This window comes from Lutra lutra, chromosome Y (genome assembly GCF_902655055.1).
Source record: "Lutra lutra chromosome Y, mLutLut1.2, whole genome shotgun sequence".
Classification (NCBI taxonomy): domain Eukaryota; kingdom Metazoa; phylum Chordata; class Mammalia; order Carnivora; family Mustelidae; genus Lutra; species Lutra lutra.
This window is the reverse complement of record NC_062297.1, coordinates 1,839,646-1,859,927: the sequence shown is the minus strand read 5'-3', so window position 1 is coordinate 1,859,927 and position 20,282 is coordinate 1,839,646. Positions and strand designations below refer to the sequence as shown.

At 41.0% G+C, this 20,282-nt stretch overlaps 1 long non-coding RNA gene across 2 annotated transcripts; it reads left to right on the top strand.

Moving 5' to 3' along the window:
• Positions 1–18,415: 18,415 nt before the first annotated feature.
• Positions 18,416–19,549, top strand: LOC125092600 (uncharacterized). 2 transcript variants are annotated; one of them, XR_007125022.1, is made up of 4 exons: positions 18,416–18,436; positions 18,891–18,978; positions 19,158–19,249; positions 19,372–19,549. It is a non-coding gene; the product is annotated as an uncharacterized LOC125092600 (long non-coding RNA). The 2 variants fall into 2 exon arrangements; XR_007125021.1 differs by lacking the exon at positions 18,416–18,436 and having other exon boundaries at positions 18,561–18,978.
• Positions 19,550–20,282: the final 733 nt, after the last annotated feature.

The following is a 20,282-nucleotide window of genomic DNA, read 5'->3' as shown; positions in this document are numbered from 1 at the left end:
AGGTGAATGTGACAACAGCACATTGGGTTGGTGGCCTGACAACTCTGCCCATGGATGGACCACACTGGCCTAATCTGGGAAGGCCTCTGTGTCCCTGAAGACATCATCTGTTCTAGCTTGTGTGGACTGAGCTCAGAGAAAAGTCAAGAGGCTGCCATGAGTACTCCAGGTGGTCTTGGATTTTCTCCTGAGAGATGTCCAGAGATACAGTTTAAGCTGGATACACCTGAGACAGTCACTGTTTCTGGAAAAACCCCAGAAGACTTTAGTGCTATTTCCAAAACACCATCTAGAATGCAAAAAAGTGCTATACCCACAGCAGAAACAGTAAGCTTGGATAGGTCTCTCAGTGAAAAACAGAGCTCTCTCAACATCGGTGATGTTAGTTATCTGCATTGTCCTGGGTACATGTTTACATGGTTAGTGCCACACCAGCCATCTAGCCTTTCTACAAATCACCAAATAAGTAGTCACTGAATGTGTACCACACCTTGCTACCTCAGCAGTCCTACAGCTTGCCCCAGCCACTGGATTCTCCAGTCTGCACAAATGAGGAGCATTTTCTCTCACCACCTGACTATGTCAGTTACCACATGCCATCATCCCTGGCTTCACCTGCAAAACTCTCAGTACCTTTTATCACCTCAGATATCCCACCTTTGGTCCACAGCACAGAAAAAAGCTTGCTCTTGAAGATGGGTATCAATCCTGGGAACCCAGTAAATTCCCATGCCTACCCTCAAATCCAGAAAAATGAGAAGCGTGTGTTAACTTCTGCCATGATTGTAGCCAATGGTCTGCTAGGGGACATATCTCTATTGCAATCCTACTTTCCTCAGCCTTCATCCTGAGTCCACCTACCCTCCAGGCTGCAGACACCTCCTGTGAACACCACAAACAGTACACCAGTCCCTCTATCTCTCCCTCAACTATTTTATCAAAGCCAGTCTTGATACTTACCTGCGAGTTCCCTATAGCTAGTCTCTCCAGCAAGTATTCTGAAGTTCCTGAAAGTTATCAATCAGTTCTTGGGTATACCCAGAAAACAGCAAGTCAAGACAGAAAAGATGGCTTCATCTTCTCTGTTGGAGAAGCAGATAGTTGTAAAAGACAACATTGATATACTACTAGACTTGTCTGCTAAAGTGGTTGATAAGATGCTTCAAAGCTGACCATAAGAAAAGGATGGCTCCCATGGTCCTTGTTCAGACCAGAGATAGAAGTGGTTTAGTGTTCTCTGGAAGTGAGATTCTAGAAGAAACATCATCTCCTCAGGAAATGGATGTTCTCTCTATAAACCTGAAATCATTAGCATAGCTCCTTTAACCTGGGTGGTTCCTGGGCAGAGTCCTCATGAAGAACAGGACCTCGGACTGGGCAATACCACAGCAGAAGAATTATGTCCCCATACGGGTGTCACAGATGCCTTAGTAAATAACACTTTGGGGTCAGCATTTCCTATAGGTCACCCACCATCTTGTCATCTACAGTTGCCAGTGCAGATTGCTACAAGTCCAATAGGAGCTCCACAGACAGCATGCTATCCATCATTCACCATGCGGCCCAATGCTTAACTATGCCTGCAAAGCACAGCGTTGACCACAATATCAGGGGTGCCAAAGGCAGCTACCCAGACCGAAGATTCAAAGGGATCAATAACGCCTTCCTGTCAAACTCAGTATCTCTGTGTCCAAATGAGGCTCTCAGGACTTCACCCCAGCAGTTAACTCCCTTGCCCAGTACTTGAGGGCACTCCTGTAAGTACTGTCTCCTTATATGACAAGGGACCTGGCTACCCTCACTCAGTTTTGATGCCCAGTGGTAATCTGTTTCCTAGGCACCTTGCATCAAAGCCTGGACTCTCCATGGGATGCCCACAGTCCAGCCAGGCTTTGTGATCCTTGAAGATACACAGAGGTGGTTGGGCATGGTACATCTTATCCATACCTCACATATGCAGAGAGATGACTAAGGAAGAAAAATCAAGGAAGTGGTCCTGGCCTCATGGGACAGCTCCATACAAGGGCCAACTCTGCAGAACCTGTTTTCCAAGAAGTTGGAAGATAGCATTAGCAGGTTACATCCAGAATTCCCTGTTGACAAGAACCTAAATCCAAGCCCCAGCAGGAATCAAGGAAAAATTGTCAACTGCAACAAACTTGTCTAAGTAGATCTCTGCAAAAAGCAAGGTGCTAAAACTTCCTCAAATATGTCCATATTGGGCTTTGCAGATGAGAGTGCAGGCCAGAACACTGAGTTCACCAAGTCCTGTACTCAAACAGTCCTGCAGCCACACCATGATTTTATTAGGGTGTATCAATGATCTAAGAAAGTTTATGCTGTCAAACATACCCCATATCAAGCTCTATTACATTCTCATAATCAATGAGAATGTTCCAGCATCAACCAAGAAGGAGAACCTGGGGATACCAGTATCAACTCCATTCCTGGAGCCAGCTCTAGGGAGTGAGGTTCATACTGTGACTTTTGGTAAAACCCAAGAGGATCCCAAGGCATTTTTATAAATAGTCTCATACCAATTGTGGATGTTTGTCCTCACTCCCAAGAAACAGGAACTAATAAGGCAGAATCCAGAGATAGCCAAGTTCTGAAAATAAAGTCATTGAAGCTGGCAAAGAGAATTGCAAATTCCACTGCTTACATGGGTGACCTGTTCTAGTGGTCATTCCTGAACTGTATGCTGATTCCAGCTGGCTTAGCCATAAGCAGTGGGCATTGCAGGTGAGTGCCCCCCCCAGATTTCACTCAATTTCCAGTTATCAGGTTTGGGAGTATGGTAAGATAGGACATTAGGCAGATTCAGTGAAGCTTATAGTAATATAAATGTGTGAAATGTATCCACTAAAGAAACATAAATGGTAGCACTTAGGAGGATCATGTTTTAAGAAACATTAAGTTGTTCTGTAGATTTTAAGAGGACTCCACTCAAATGCTGCTAACAGAAGTTTAAATATTACAGAGGATATCTAAACACTGAATGATGTTTACATATCAATTTTATTTCTTTGCTCTTACTATGTATTAAAAAATTTGAGAACTGTGATGCTTAGACAATTTACATGACACTTGGTAGAGATGTGTATCAGCAAGTGTGTGTGGGATTCATACAACTTTCCTGAATACACACACACCACACACACATACACACACACTGTTTAAATGGGATGTAAATTGTACATAACTTGGTAGTAAATTATAATTCATTATCTTTTGCAAAGATTTTTAAATTTAATTTAATTTTAATTTTTAATTTCTTTTTTAAATTTCTTTTCATCATAACAGTATTCATTGTTTTTGCACCACACCCAATGCTCCATGAATATGTGTCCTCCATAATACCCACCACCTCGTTCCCCCAACCTCCCACCCCCCACACCTTCAAGACCCTCAGGTTGTTTTTCAGAGTCCATAGTCTCATGGTTCACCTCCCCTTCCAATTTCCCTCAACTCCCTTCTCCTCTCCATCTCCCCATGTCCTTCATTCTCATTGCTTTCCATGAATTGTTTAAGTTCTTCTTTGATCTCCTGGTGGATCCAAGCATTCTTAAGCAAGGTGGTCTTTAGCTTCCAGATGTTTGAGTTCCCTCCAAAATTTTCCTTGTGATTGAGCTCCAGTTTCAAAGCATTGTGATCTGAGAAGCAGGGAATAATCTCATTCTTTTGGTATCGGTTGAGTCCTGATTGGTGACCCAGTATGTGGTCTATTCTTGAGAAGGTTCCATGTGCACTTGAGAAGAATGAGTATTCTCTTGTTTTAGGGTGGAATGTTCTGTATATATCTATGAGGTCCATCTGGCCCAATGTGTCATTCGATGCTCTTGTTTCTTTGTTGATTTTCTGCTTTGATGATCTATTACTGAGAGAGGCATGTTAAGATCTCCTACTATTAATGTATTCCTATCAATATGACTCTTTATCTTGATTAACAGTTTTCATATGTAATTGGCTGCTCCCATATTGGGGGTGTAGATATTTACAATTGTTAGATCTTCTTGGTGGATAGTCCCTTTAAGAATGATAGAATTATATTGGGGCGCCTGGGTGGCTCAGTGGGTTAGGCCGCTGCCTTCGGCTCAGGTAGTGGTCTCAGGGTCCTGGGATCGAGCCCGACATTGGGCTCTCTGCTCAGCAGGGAGCCTGCTTCCTCCTCTCTCTCTCTGCCTGCCTCTCTGCCTGCTTGTGCTCTCTCTCTGTCAAATAAATAAATAAAAATCTTTAAAAAAAAATGATAGAATTATAATTGTGTTATTGATAGATTATTCTATCTATAGATTATTCTATCATTCTTCAACCCAATCTATAACACAATTGTAATTTGTGTTATAGATTGGGTTGAAGAACGATAGACTTATAATTAGTTCCTTCTGTATCTCTGACTACAGTCTTTAGTTTAAAATCTAATTTGTCTGATATGAGAATTGCTTCCCTGGCCTTCTTTGAGGCCCATTGGCATGAAAAATGTTTCTCCATCCCTTCACTTTCAGTCTGGGTGTATCTTTAGGTTCAAAATAGGTCTCTTGTAGATAACATATGGATGGATCCTGTCATTTTATCCAATTGCAACCCTGTGCCATTTTATGGGCGCATTTAGGCCATTCACATTGAGAGTGATTATTGATAGATATGTTTTTTTGACATCGTGTTACCTTTGAAGTCTTTCTTGCTGTAGATTGTCTCTATATTTCTGTTCAATGCTATTCTTAGGATTTTTTCTCTTTTATAGAACCCCCTTTATTTCCTGAAGTGTCAGCTTGTGGTTGAATAGTCCTTCAAGCCTTGCCGGTCTTGGAAACTCTTTATCTCTCCATCCATTTTGAATGTCAGTCTTGCTGGATAAAGTATTCTTGGCTGCATGTTCTTCTCATTTAGGGCCCTGAATATATCTTGCCAGCCCTTTCTGGCTTGCCAGGTCTCTGTGGACAGGTCTGACATTATTGTTGGGCTTTCCTCTGTACGTAAGGAGCCTCTTTGTCCTAGTTGCTTTCAAGAGGGTCTGCCTACAATTATAATTCTTCATTATTACTATTACTATCTCGAGGACTTTCAAGAACCTATAATCTTTGGGGGAAACCGTTCTGCTTCTAGTACATGAACGCTGGTTCCATTCGTGGGATTGGGAAATTTTTCACGGACAACTTGTTCCACTATATCTTCAAGACTTCTTTTTTTCTCCTCCCCTTCAGGAATTACAACAATTCTGACGTTGGAACGTTTCATGGCATCATTTATTTCCCTGATTCTGTTTTCGTGGCTTCTAAGCTGTTTGTTCCAGGCTTCCTCCTGATCCTTTCTCTCTATGTGTTTGTTCTCCAGATCACTAATTCTATCTTCTGTCTCAGTTACCCTAGCTTTGAGAGAATTTAGATTAGATTGGAACTCTTTGAGAGCATTGTGAACATCATCCCTGGTGGCTTTCAGTTCTGCCCTAACATTGTGAACATCATCCCTGGTAGCTTTTGGTTCTGCCCTAATCAATTCCGTTTGGTCATCCATGGCTTTCTCCAACCTAGCTATTGCCTGGATAATTGTTAGCCTGAATTCCCTTTCTGACATATTGTCTATGTCGATAGCCATTAGCTCTGTTGCAGAAGGCCCATCCTCTGTATTTTTCTCCTGTTGAGCATTCCTCCTCCTAGACATTTTGGTGAGAGATGGCTGAACGGATGTAGCTGGATGTATCGACCGTGGTGCAGTCAAGGTGCACCCTGGAACGCTTCTGAGCAATCAGAATTCCCCACCCAAATGAGAGAAAAAAGAAAAGAAAAAGAAAAAGAGAGAGAGAGACAGGAAAAAAAGGGAAGATAAAAGAAAAGGCTCAGCCCAAATGGGCCCCAAGGTAAGATTTATGAAGTATACAAACAAAAACAGACAAACAAAGAGACCGATAAAAGTATATGATATACATATATATATATACGTATATATGTGTGTGTGTGTGTGTGTGTATATATATATATATATATATATTCTCTTTTCATATACTTTTCATATACTTTTATCGGTCTCTTTGTTTATGTATATACGTATATATACATACACACACACACACACACATATATATATATATATATATATATATATATATATATTATTCTATTTGACGAGGCTTATACATACAAATAAAGGAAGAACCTCGTCAAAAAGAACCCCAAGTGTAAGATTTATATACTATCAGGACAAACACAAATACACAGAAACACTGGCAGAAGAAAAATGGGAGAGTGGTTACAAATTCTCAGTGTGGGCGAGGAAGGTTATTTTGATTCTTCCTGGATGTATCTTGATAACTTTGTTAAAGGACTCAACTTTCCTAAGATAAAGGGGGATTAAAAATTCGTTTACCTATAGGGGTAGCATTGATTGGGGAAAGGGGATTACCTTGCAGTTTAACTCTATATGAATATTAGAAAATAAATATAAAAAGAATAAACTAGACTAAACTAAACTAAATTTTTTTTAAAAAATTAAAAAATAGAAAAGCAAAAGAAAAACATGGGTGTATGTATCAAAAAGTTCAGGTTAGAAGGTTATTATGGAATTTGATGTACTGGACATCTCACTGTGATGGTAAATAAGTTTAAAAATTATATATTAGGGAGGAGGAGTCAAGATGGTAGAGAAGTAGCAGGCTGAGACTACCTGGGTAGCGGGAGATCAGCTAAATAGCTTATCTAAAGATTGCAAACACCTACAAATCCAACGGGAGATTGAAGAGAAGAAGAACAGCAATTCTAGAAACAGAAAATCAACCACTATGTGAAAGGTAGGACTGGCAGAGAAGTGAATCCAAAGCGACGGGAAGATAGACCGCGGGGGAGGGGCCGGTTCCCGGAGAGCGGCGGAGCAACGGAGCAAAATCGGGACTTTTAAAAGTCTGTTCCGCTGAGGGACATCGCTCCAGAGGCTTAACTGGGGTGAAGCCCAGGCGGGGTCAGCGCGGCCTCAGGTCCCGCAGGGTCGCAGAAGGATCGGGGGTGTTTGAGTGTCACAGAGCTTACCGGTATTAGAACGGGGAAGCCGGCTACAGAGACAGAGCTGAGGAGTGACTCTCAGCTCAGGGTTACCTTGAGCTGGTCGCAGGCTCAGTCAGCTCGGAGCACGGCCGGAGGCCAGGGTGACGGGAGTCATTGGGCGCTGTTCTCTGAGGGCGCACTGAGGAGTGGGGCCCCGGGTTCTCGGCTCCTCCGGGCCGGAGACCGGGACGTCGCCATCTTCATTCCCGCCCTCCGGAACTCTACGGAAAGCGCTCAGGGAACAAAAGCTCCCGAAAGCAAACCCAGCAAACCCGAGCAGATTACTCAGCACGGCCTGGGTAAGGGCGTGCAACTCCGCCTGGGGCAAAGACGCTTGAGAATCACCACAACAGGCCTCTCCCCCAGAAGATCAACGGAAAACCCAGCCAGGACCAAGTTCACCTACCAAGGAGTGCAATTTCAATACCAAGGAGAGCGGCGGAATTCCAGAGGAGAAAAAGCAAAGCATGGAACAAATGGCTTTCTCCCGATGATTTTTTAGCCTTGCAGTTAATTTAATTTATTTTTCTTTTTCAATTTTTTTTCTTTTTCTCTTCTTCTGCTAAATTTTTTTAACTTTTACCGTTTTCTTTTTTAACGTTTTTTAAATAGTTTATCTAATATATATATTTTTTTCCTCTTTTTATATTTTTTCTTTATCGGCTTTCTTTTTTTAAATAGTTTCTTTTTTTTTTTTTTTAACCCCTTTTTTTCCCCTTTCTCCCCCCTCACAATTTGGGATCTCTTCTGATTTGGCTAAAGCATATTTCCTGGGGTTGTTGCCACCCTTTTAGTATTTTACTTGCTCCTTCATAAACTCTTATCTGGACAAAATGACAAGGCGGAAAATTCACAACAAAAAAGAACAAGAGGCAGTACCAAAGGCTAGGGACCTAATCAATACAGACATTGGGAATATGTCAGATATAGAGTTCAGAATGAAGATTCTCACGGTTCTAGCAGGGCTTGAAAAGGTCATGGAAGATATTAAAGCAACCCTCTCGGGAGATATAAAAGCCCTTCCTGGAGAAATAAAAGAACTAAAATCGAACCAAGTTGAAAAAAAAAATGGAGGCTCTCACTGCTAGGATAAATGAGGCAGAAGAAAGATAGCGATATAGAAGACCAAATGACAGAGAATAAAGAAGCTGAGCAAAAGAGGGACAAACAGCTACTGGACCACGAGGGAGAATTCGAGAGATAAGTGACACCATAAGACGAAACAACATTAGAATAATTGGGATTCCAGAAGAAGAGGAAACAGAGAGGGGAGCAGAAGGTATATTGGAGAGAATTATTGGAGAGAATTTCCCCAATATGGCAAAGGGAACAAGCATCAAAATCCAGGAGGTTCAGAGAACCCCCCTCAAAATCAATAAGAATAGGTCCACACCCCATCACCTAATAGTAAAATTGACAAGTCTTAGTGACAAAGAAAAGATCCTGAAAGCAGCCCGGGGAAAGATCTGTAACGTACAATGGTAAAATATTAGATTGGCAGCAGACTTATCCACAGAGACCTGGCAGGCCAGAAAGAGCTGGCATGATATATTCAGAGTACTAAATGAGAAAAACATGCAGCCAAGAATACTATATCCAGCTAGGCTATCATTGAAAATAGACGGAGAGATTAAGGCTTCCAGGACAAACAAAAACTGAAAGAATTTGCAAATACCAAACCAGCTCTACAGGAAATATTGAAAGCGGTCCTCTAAGCAAAGAGAGACCCTAAAAGTAATAGATCAGAAAGAAACAGAGACATATAAAATAACAGTCACCTTACAGGCAATACAATGGCACTAAATTCATATCTCTCAATACTTACCCTGAATGTTAATGGGTGAAATGCCCCAATCAAAAGACACAGGGCACTGGGTGTGGTGCAAAAATAATGAATACTGTTATGCTGAAAAATAAAAAATTAATTTAAAAAAAAGACAGGGTATCAGAATGGATAAAAAAACAAAACCCATCTATATGTTGCCTACAAGAAACTCATCTTAAACCCGAAGACACCTCCAGGTTTAAAGTGAGGGGTGGAAAAGAATTTACCATGCTAATGGACATCAGAAGAAAGCAGGAGTGGCAATCCTTATATCAGATCAATTAGATTTTAAGCCAAAGACTATAATAGAGATGAGGAAGGACACTATATCATACTCAAAGGAATTGTCCAACAGAAGATCTAACAATTTTAAATATCTATGCCCCTAATGTGGGAGCAGCCAACTATATAAACCAATTAATAACAAAATCAAAGAAACACATCGACAAGAATACAATAATAGTAGGGGATTTTAACACTCCCCTCACTGAAATGGACAGATCATCCAAGCAAAAGATCAACAAGGAAATCAAGGCCTTAAATGACACACTGGACCAGATGGACATCACAGATCTATTCAGAACATTTCATCCCAAAGCAACAGAATACACATTCTTCTCTAGTGCACATGGAACGTTCTCCAGAATAGATCATTCTTGGTCCTAAATCAAGTCTCAACCGGTATCAAAAGATGGGGATCATTCCCTGCATATTTTCAGACCACAATGCTCTGAAGCTAGAACTCAATAACAAGAGGAAATTTGGAAAGAACCCAAATACATGGAGACTAAACAACATCCTTCTAAAGAATGAATGGGTCAACCAGGAAATTTAAGAAGAATTGAAAAAATTTATGGAAACAAATGATAATGAAAACACAATGGTTCAGAATCTGTGGGACACAACAAAGGCAGTCCTGAGAGGAAAATATATAGCGGTACAAGCCTTTCTCAGGAAACAAGAAAGGTCTCAGGTACACAACCTAACCCTACACCTAAAGGAGCTGGAGAAAGAACAAGAAAGAAACCCTAAACCCAGCAGGAGAAGAGAAATCATAAAGATTAGAGCAGAAATCAATGAAATAGAAACCAAAAAAAAAAAAAAACAATAGAACAATCAACGAAACTAGGAGCTGGTTCTTTGAAAGAATTAATAAGATTGATAAACCCCTGGCCAGACTTCTCAAAAGAAAAGAGAAAGGACCCAAATAAATAAAATCATGAATGAAAGAGGAGAGATCACAACGAACACCAAAGAAATACAGACAATTATAAGAATACTATGAGCAACTCTACACCAACAAATTGGACAATCTGGAAGAAATGGATGCATTCCTAGAGACATATAAACTACCACAACTGAACCAGGAAGAAATAGAAAGCCTGAACAGACCCATAACCAGTAAGGAGATTGAAACAGTCATCAAAAATCTCCAAACAAACAAAAGCCCAGGGCAGACGGCTTCCCGGGGGAATTCTACCAACATTTAAAGAAGAACTAATTCCTATTCTCCTGAAACTGTTCCAAAAAAGAAATGGAAGGAAAACTTCCAAACTCATTTTATGAGGTCAGCATCACCTTGATCCCAAAACCAGACAAGGATCCCAACAAAAAAGAGAACTACAGACCAATATCCTTGATGAACACGATGCAAAAATTTTCGCCAAAATACTAGCCAATAGGATTCAACAGTACATTAAAGGATTATTCACCACGACCAAGTGGGATTTATTCCAGGGCTGCAAGGCTGGTTCAACATCCGCAAATCAATCAATGTGATACAACCATTAATAAAAGAAAGAACAAGAACCATATGATACTCTCCATAGATGCTGAAAAAGCATTTGACAAAGTACAGCATCCCTTCCTGATCAAAACTCTTCAAAGTGTAGGGATAGACAGCACATACCTCAATATTATCAAAGCCATCTATGAAAACCCACCGCAAATATCATTCTCAATGGAGAAAAACTGAAAACTTTTCCGCTAAGGTCAGGAACACGGCAGGGATGTCCGTTATCACCACTGCTATTCAACATAGTACTAGAAGACCTAGCCTCAGCAATCAGACAACAAAAGGAAATTAAAGGCATCCAATCGGCAAAGAAGAAGTCAAACTATCACTCTTTGCAGATGATATGATACTATATGTGGAAACCCAAAAGACTCCACTCCAAAACTGCTAGAACTTGTACAGGAATTCAGTAAAGTGTCAGGATATAAATCAATGCACAGAAATCAGTTGCATTTCTCTACACCAACAACAAGACAGAAGAAAGAGAAATTAAGGAGTCCATCCCATTACAATTGCACCCAAAACTATAAGATACCTAGGAATAAACCTAACCAAAGACTAAGAATCTATACTCAGAAAACTATAAAGTACTCATGAAAGAAATTGAGGAAGACACAAAGAAATGGAAAAATGTTCCATGCTCCTGGATTGGAAGAATAAATATTGTGAAAATGTCTATGCTACCAAAAGCAATCTACACATTTAATGCAATTCCTATCAAAGTACCATCCAATTTTTTCAAAGAAATGGAACAAATAATCCTAAAATTTATATGGAACCAGAAAAGACCTCGAATAGCCAAAGGAATATTGAAAAAGAAAGCCAAAGTCGGTGGCATCACAATTCCGGACTTCAAGCCCTATTACAAAGCTGTCATCATCAAGACAGCATGGTACTGGCACAAAAACAGACACATAGATCAATGGAACAGAATAGAGAGCCCAGAAATGGACCCTCAACTCTATGGTCAACTCATCTTCGACAAAGCAGGAAAGAATGTCCAATGGAACAAAGACAGCCTCTTCAATAAATGGTGTTGGGAAAATTGGACAGCCACATGCAGAAAAATGAAATTGGATCATTTTCTTACACCACACACGAAAATAGACTCAAAATGGATGAAGGATCTCAATGTGAGAAAGGAATCCAACAAAATCCTTGAGGAGAAACACAGGCAACAACCTCTTCGACCTCAGCCGCAGCAACATCTTCCTAGGAACATCACCAAAAGCAAGGGAAGCAAGGGCAAAATGAACTATTGGGATTTTATCAAGATCAAAAGCTTTTGCACAGTAAAGGAAACAGTGAACAAAACCAAAAACAACTGACAGAATGGGAGAAGATATTTGCAAATGACATATCAGATAAAGGGATAGTGTCCAAAATCTATAAAGAACTTAGCAAACTCAACACCCAAAGAACAATAATCCAATCAAGAAATGGGCAGAGGACATGAACAGACATTTCTGCAAAGAAGACATCCAGATGGCCAACAGACACATGAAAAAGTGCTCCACATATCTCGGCATCAGGGAAATACAAATGAAAACACCATGAGATATCACCTCACACCAGTCAGAATGGCTAAAATTAACAAGTCAGGAAATGACAGATGCTGGCGAGGATGCGGAGAAAGGGGAACCCTCCTACACTGTTGGTGGGAATGCAAGCTGGTGCAACCACTCTGGAAAACAGCATGGAGGTTCCTCAAAATGTTGAAAATAGAACTACCCTATGACCCTGCAATTGCACTGCTGGGTATTTACCCTAAAGACACAACGTAGGGATCCGAAGGGCACGTGCACCCGAATGTTTATAGCAGCAATGTCTACAATAGCCAAACTATGGAAAGAACCTAGATGTCCATCTACAGACGAATGGATAAAGAAGATGTGGTATATATACACAATGGAATACTATGCAGCCATCAAAAGAAATGAAATCTTGCCATTTGCGACGACGTGGATGGAACTAGAGGGTATCATGCTTAGCGAAATAAGTCAATCGGAGAAATACAACTATCATATGATCTCCCTGATATGAGGGATAGGAGATGCAACATGGGGGTTAAGGGGTAGGAGAAGAGTAAATGAAACAGATGGAATTGGGAGGGAGACAAACCATAAGTGACTCTTAATCTCACAAAACAAACTGAGGTTGATGGGGGAGGGGTTGGGAGTGGTGGGATTATGGACACTGGGGAGGGTATGTGCTATGGTGAGTGCTGTGAAGTGTGTAACCTGGCGATTCACAGACCTGTACCCCTGGGGATAAATATATTATATGTTTATAAAAAATAAAATTAATAAAAATATTTAAAAAAATAAATTCAGTATGTGACTCTTGGACTTAACCTCTTCACATCTCAGATTCCTTATGTGTAAAATAGGAGGAGAGAAGTATTCTCTCAAGGCTTTGTAAAGTATTTACCATTTAATAAATCCTTGACACTATTTAAGTGAGCTTTACATACATACGTCTATGGTCATTTCAACATCAACCCATGAGTTATAGATATTTCATATACAGAACATTTTCAGAATAAGGATACATAGATAAAGGCATTACCTTTTTTGCCACAGCAGTGTGGCTGAGCTGGCCTGGTTCTGTAGGTTCCAGTTCACTTCACCAATGGCTGTATTTACTGACCTTGTAATTTGCAGAGAGCAAAACTTGTATCTCATTCTCTGTCTAGTCCCCATGACCTGTAGGGATCATGTTTTATTTTTGGTGTGAGCTTTGTTCTTTCTTCTTGAAACATACCACATCTAGATTAGGGTGTACGTATCTTAAGAATAAGATATATATATATATATATATATATATACAGACACACACATATATATGTATAAATATTATATATATATAAAATTTGTGTAACCACTGCCCAGATCAAGGTCATTGGTTTTCAAATTGGGATGGTAGGTGTTGGAAGTTTGAGGACCCTCTTTTAAGGGGCTTTCTTCCTTTGTTCTCTGTGGTCACCATGTTGTTCCTAATTGCTTCATTCACTGATGATCTGTCTTTTTTTTTTAATATTTATTTGTTTGTCAGAGAGAGAACAGGCAGAGGGAGGGATAGTAGGCATAGGGAGAGCAACCTCCCTGAGCAGAGAACCTGGTATGGGACTTGATCCCAAGACCCTGGAATCATGACCTGAGCTGAAGGCAGATGCTCAACTGACTGAGCCACCAAGACGTTCCAATGGATGGTCTTTCTAGTGTCTACAGAAGCCCTTTTGTCTCTCAGCCCCATGTAATCTCTTTGCTTTGTCTGCAGTGGGCTCAGGATTAGTTTTAAGGTCTCTTTAAGCACCCAGCAGAAAATGTCAACCAGTATCTCACATGAGTAATCCTGTCCAAATGTTCTCTCACTTCTCTGCCTATCAAGCATACTGTAACCACTGTATGGCTCAGCACCAGCCGCATGTTCTAAATCATTAATGAATGCATGGCCTCCTGCCAATGGAGAGTCGGACCAGCTCTCCATGTAGTTAAGCCCACTCCTGGGGCCTCTGTGTAATCTTGCCCGTTTTTGCTGTGATTCCTGTCAGAGACTCCAAGTTTGTGGAGTGGACACTGTGCCTGGCAGGCACCCAACCCCTGGAAATGCTGGAAGCCATGCAGCGTAGCTTGGTGCTACAGTGGCCACAGACCTGGCTGACTGTGTGACCTGGCTTACCACCACTGGCACACTCAATACTCCAACAACATTTGCCAGCTTTTGCACAACTTTCCACCTGACCAGGTATTACATACTTGCTGAGTTCATTTGTCAGAATGCATTTTCTAGAAGCAGTAGTGTTCTGAGAGCTCTTGTTGTAGCTAATTCAGCTATGGGAGGCACACCAAGACCATTTTATAAGACCTCAAGAAAAAAATGAGCCAGTGCTTTTGGGTGGCTCAGTTGGTTAAGTGTTTGCCTGCAGCTCAGGTCATGATCTCAAGGTCCTGGGATGGAGTTCTGCATGAGGCTCCCTGCTCCAGGGAGTCCTTCTCAACCTACACCCACACTGTCACTCCCCTGCTGTGTGTTCTCTCTCACTCAAATAAAATCTTTAAAAAAAGTTTTTCCCTCTGCCCCTCCCCCCTCTAAAATGAATAATCTTTAAGTTTTTTTTTAAAATTCCAGTTAGTTATACCATACAGTGTGGTATTAGTTTCAAGAGCACAATATAGTGAGTAATTCAGCACTTCCACATGACACCCACTACTCTCACAAGTGCACTCCTATATCCCCACTCACCTGTTTTACCCACCCCCCCATTGCCACTGGTAACCATTAGTTTGTGCTCTATAGTTGAAAGTCTTTTTTTTGGTTGTCTCTCTCTCTCTTTTTACCCCCTTTGCTCATCTGCTAAATTCCACATATGCGTGAAAATCATATGGTATTTGTCTTTCTCTGACTTATTCAACTAGCCTAACAGTCTCTACCTCTATGCATGCCATTGCAAACGGCAAGATTTCATTCCTTTTTATGGCCAAGTAATATTCCATTGTATACATATACCATATCTTCTATCTATGCATTTATTGTTCGATGACTTTTGGGCTGTTACCTTAATTTGGCTATTGTAGATAATGTTGTGATAAACATCAGGGTGCAAGTATCTCTGTGAATTAGTATTTTTGTATCTTTAGTAAATACCTAGTAATACAATTGGTAGATTATAGGGTAGTTCCCTTTTAACTTTCTGAAGAAACTCCATACTGTTTTCCACAGTGGCTGCACCAGTTTTCATTTCCACTAACAGTGCATGACCTTTCCTTTTTCTCCACATCCTTACCAACAGCTGTTTCTTATTTGTTGATTTTAGCCATTCTGATGGGTGAGATGATATGTCATTGTAGTTTTGATTTGCATTTCCCTGATGATGAGTTATGTTGAACATCTTTTCATGTGTCTGTTGGCCATCTGTAAGTTTTTCTTGGAAAAGTATCTATTCGTGTGTTCTGCCCATTTTTTAATTGAATTATTTATTTTTGTTTTGAGTTTTACAATCTTTTTAAGATTTTTATTTATTTATTTTTAACTTTTTTTATTATGTTATGTTAGTCACTATGCAGTACGTCATTAGTTTTGATGCAGTGTTTCATGATTCATGATGGGGTCCATGGTTAAAGGATGAGACTGAGAAAAAGTGAAAGTTATGCAAAGCCTCCGAAGAGAGTGACCCTGTCCCAATGTCACAGGCTGGTTTTATGGAGCATAACCTCAGACCTCAAGGTATGTGGCTTCTATTGTTAGGGTGTTTACTCCCGAATCGATGCCTGGAATCAATACCAGGAACTACTGGGCGTTTATTCCTGGAATGAAGTCCATGAATGTAAACAACAATATGGCTACCTAGGAAATATAGAATTGCTTTAGCTATTTGTTAATTGTTAACAGGTTTAACATTAGATCCGTCCTAACAATTCATTTTTTGCATATAACACCCAGTGGTCCGTGCAGTGCTTTCTCTCTGTTACACCCATCACTGGGCTAGCCCACCCCCACCCCCAGAAACCCTCAGTTGTTTCCCAGAGTCCATAGTCTCTCATGGTTGGTCTCCTCCTCTGATTTCCCCCTTTCATTTTTCCTTTCCTTCTCCTCCTAATGTCATCCATGCTATTCCTTATGTTCCACATAAGTGAAGCCATGTGATAATTGTCTTTCTCTGCTTGACTTATTTCACTTAGCCTAGACTGTTTCTCCCTCTCCCTCTGCCCCCTACCCCCCAAAAATAAATAAATAAATCTTAAAAAAAGAAAAAAAAAGAGTACAACTGGTTCACATTCCAGTTCATTTGACCATTTGACATTAGAACCAGTCATGTATTTTCTCTCTGCATCTTAGTATCCTCATCTGTGAATATTATGACCTAGTTTCTTGAAGAGCTTTTGAGGATTAATTAGTATTTATTAAGCTATTTAAGTTGGTTAATGCCTGAAAATTCATAAGATACTGATAGTTCTATATATGTCAAAAAGTGAATGCCCAGGGATAGTGAGTTGGGATGTCTAGGTCTGCGCATGAGGAGTCAGGATTGTCTCCTCTCAGGCCCTGCTCCCTCAAACCCTTTCTATCCTCTTAGCTTACAAGCTCTGGAGCCCTATTCTGATCTGGGCCCAATGTTGTCCACACCCACTTATCTTCGATGTCAACAATGTAAGTCTCCCCTTAGGGTATCCTGGATCAGGTGGAAAGTGGTGGCTGAGAAGAAGGCCTGAGGTTCCAGGGTGAGGTCTGGATCTGCTCACTAGTCCATATCTTGCCTTCTAGCCCCTGCATCTGGATTATGTGGTGGCTGCTGCCAATCTTTTTTGCCCAGACCTATGGGCTGATGGGGTCTCAGGACCGAGCTGCTGTGGCCATACTTCTACAGTCTGTGGACATCCTGAATTCACCCCCAGTCTGGAGTCAAGACCCATGTCTCTGACTAGAGCTTCAAAAAGCCAGTGCCATGTTGGTGAGGGTGCTTAATCCAATTGGCTCAGAGCACCGTTCCATTTATCTTATGTCCAGATTTCTACACTAGTTGTCCTAGTTTCTCTTTGATGAGTTCCCAAGCCTGAGTTTTACCCATGCTTTCCTGTGGTCTTTGTTTCAGTCAGTGTTAAGATGGGTGGTTGAGGTAAATTCTTTCATATATTCCTCCTTTTTCTTCCCATTTTTATTCCCATTCGGCTCTCAGGAGGATTAATTGTACATTTTCTTTCTGCATGTGTATTTGCCTTTTTGTTTCCTTTCCTCCATTTTCTTTTTCCTCTGTTTTTCAGACTCTTGGCAAATAGTTTGCCTTGATGTCTTCCCTGGGTCATCTCCTTCCTGAAATCCCCATCCATATCTCCAGCTTTCACCTGTATGTATTTTCATCCTAGTATTGACCTCCCTGTCTTTCTTCATCTCCTCTCAAGGTCTTCCTCCTCATCTAACCTTTTTAACTATCTTCCAGCTCCCAGCTTCCATCTTCCTCTATCTGTCCCATATCTGTCTAATGCTCTCTAAGTCCCTCTCTATTTTATATATTTTCTATATATGTATTTCCATTTTTCCTCTGTATATCTGTCCCATCCTTCTCTTTTCTAAATACCTCATCTCTCTTATTCCTCGCTGTATATGTCTTTGTGTGTATCTCTAGAGTTGTCAACGCTGCGTGTATTTCCTCCTAGCTCATCATCCATATGTAATTTTTATCTCTGCATTCTCTTCTTCATCTTCAAATTTTGATTTTATCCTGTTCACATTTCTCTTCTCTTCCTGTTTTTCCCTATTGCTACTTCTCGTATTTTGTTCCCCTGCATTTCTGTCGTTTCCCTCTCTGTCTCCTCCATATCTCTCCTTTTCTGTCTGTGGCACTTTTTAAAATCTCCTATCTCTGTTTTGTAATCTACTTTTTTTAATTACAGTAGAAACACCTAAGATTACAGTGTTAAGCACTTTTAAAAAAAGATTTAGTTATTTATTCAACAGAGAGAGAGCGTGCACATGCACAAGCAGGGGGAATAGCAGACAAGGGGGAGGGAGAAGGAGACTCCCTGTGGGGCTTGATCCCAGGACCCTGAGCCAAAAGCAGACACTTAATCAATGAAGCCACCCTAGAGTCCCAAGTGTTAACCATTTTTAAGTGTTCTGTTTAGCAGCATTCAATAATCAACGCTGTTATGAAATGTCTCCATGACTTTCCCACCTTCCAATATGAAATCTTGTCCACACTAAAATAACTCTTCACTCTCCTGGCCAGCCACTGTTTTGTCTTCTGTATCTATGACTTGGGTCTCTTACAGATACATATCTCATGTAAGTGGCATCTTGAAGCAGTCGTCTTTCTGTCTCTAAAACAGTCTGGCTGTATCCATTTCCTTGCAAATGGCAAGATTTCATTCTTTTTGATAGCTGAGTAATATCCCATTGTGTGGACACATGACTTCTTTAGCCATTCATTCACAAATGGACACTTGACTTCTTCTGCCCTTACCTGTTCTGAATAGTGTTACAGTCTACATCCGTTCTTATTGCTATTATTTGTTCAACATCTCCATTTATATCTTTATGGGCTTACTCCTGTCTACATCTTTCTTTCTTCTGTGGGACACATTTCCTGCTCCACATTTCCCTGCTCCCCAGATCTTTCCCACAGTGCCTCTCCTATTCAGATCCTTGATCTGTCTGAAATCTCTTCCCCATTCTACTCTCCTTCTTCTCATACCCGGCCTGGAATTTAAAGGACTAACATGTCCCTCTCTTCCTACAGATGATACAGGAGCCTACAAGCTCAGAGCCATGATTCCCACCCAGAGAAGCTCCCTGGGTTCAAGATGTACCCTATCGACTTTGAGAAGGTGCTGGGGAGGGTATGGGCTGAGACATCATAGGCTTCTTTGGGACTAGATTGCCAGATTCTGTGGCTGGTCTGAAAAGTAATCAAGGTGCAAATATAGTTGAATCTTTAGTAGCCAAGAAACCTTGTTTTCCTCTAACTCCCTCTTCCGTATCTGTCCTCTCTTCCCATTCACAACAGGATGATAATACCAACTTTCATATGGATTTCATTGTGGCTGCATCCAACCTCCAAGCAGAAAACTATAATATTCACCCAGCAGATGGCATAAGGTAATGATAGTATAGAGCTTAAGCTTTCACCCTTCCCAAAGGTGAGTCTCCCACATTTGTCCTCCTCTGTAGACCCTGAACCTCTCTAATGATGTCTCTGCTGGTCATCTTCTCTCTGGCAGAGCAAGCTGATTGCAGGGAAGATCATCCCCAATTGCCACAACCACAGCAGCTATAGTTGGCCTCATGTGTCTGGAGTTATATAAAGTGGTGCAGAGACACTGGCAGTTTGACTCTTATAAGAATAGCTTTATGTAGGCCCTGCCTTCTTCACTTCTCTGAACCCCTTGGCCCCCCCCACACCAGGTAGGGGCCTGCTTATATGGAAACCTTTGGTTTTGCCCATCAGTGAGTGAGGCTGCATGTATGTGTGGGTAGGATGTGTGTGCTCTGTATTTTATGGAGAGCTGCCTCATAGCAGGTGATGCTCTTTGTATGTTTGGGTACCATGCTCTTTGTGTACCATTTGTCCATTCATTATACAGTTTTTGCATGTGCCAAGTATAAATGTGACTGGCATCTTTGAGAAGTAATGAGAATGTCAGGATAGTTAAACGATATTAAATGGGAAGGTAAAGGAAGTGGAAGGTGAGTGAAGAAGATACCAGGATCGCCTTATTGTGTAGACACATTGGTCACATAAGAATATCACTTGCTTGCACACAATGATATGGGGCCCCAGGAGGGTTGAGACAAAAGAAGGTTGTGATTGATCTGTCTTAAAAAGTCAAGTCGAGTAGTTAGGCTAGGATCATCTGGGTTAGCCCATATTCCACTCCCCTGTGTTTTGTCCTACGGTACTATAACCAAGAGTGGACATTGTGGGATCATGTTGAGTACAGGGGCTACAGCCTAATGGTGAGGAGATGACTCTCAAACAGTTCCTTGACCACTTTAAGGTAAAGCTTTTCTACACTCCCTTCCCCTAGGGTGGTGATTGTATTCTCCTTTTTCTATGACACTGTTGTCTGTCCTCCTTCCCACCCTCCCAGACAGAGCACAAATTAGAGATTACCATGTTGTCCCAAGGTGT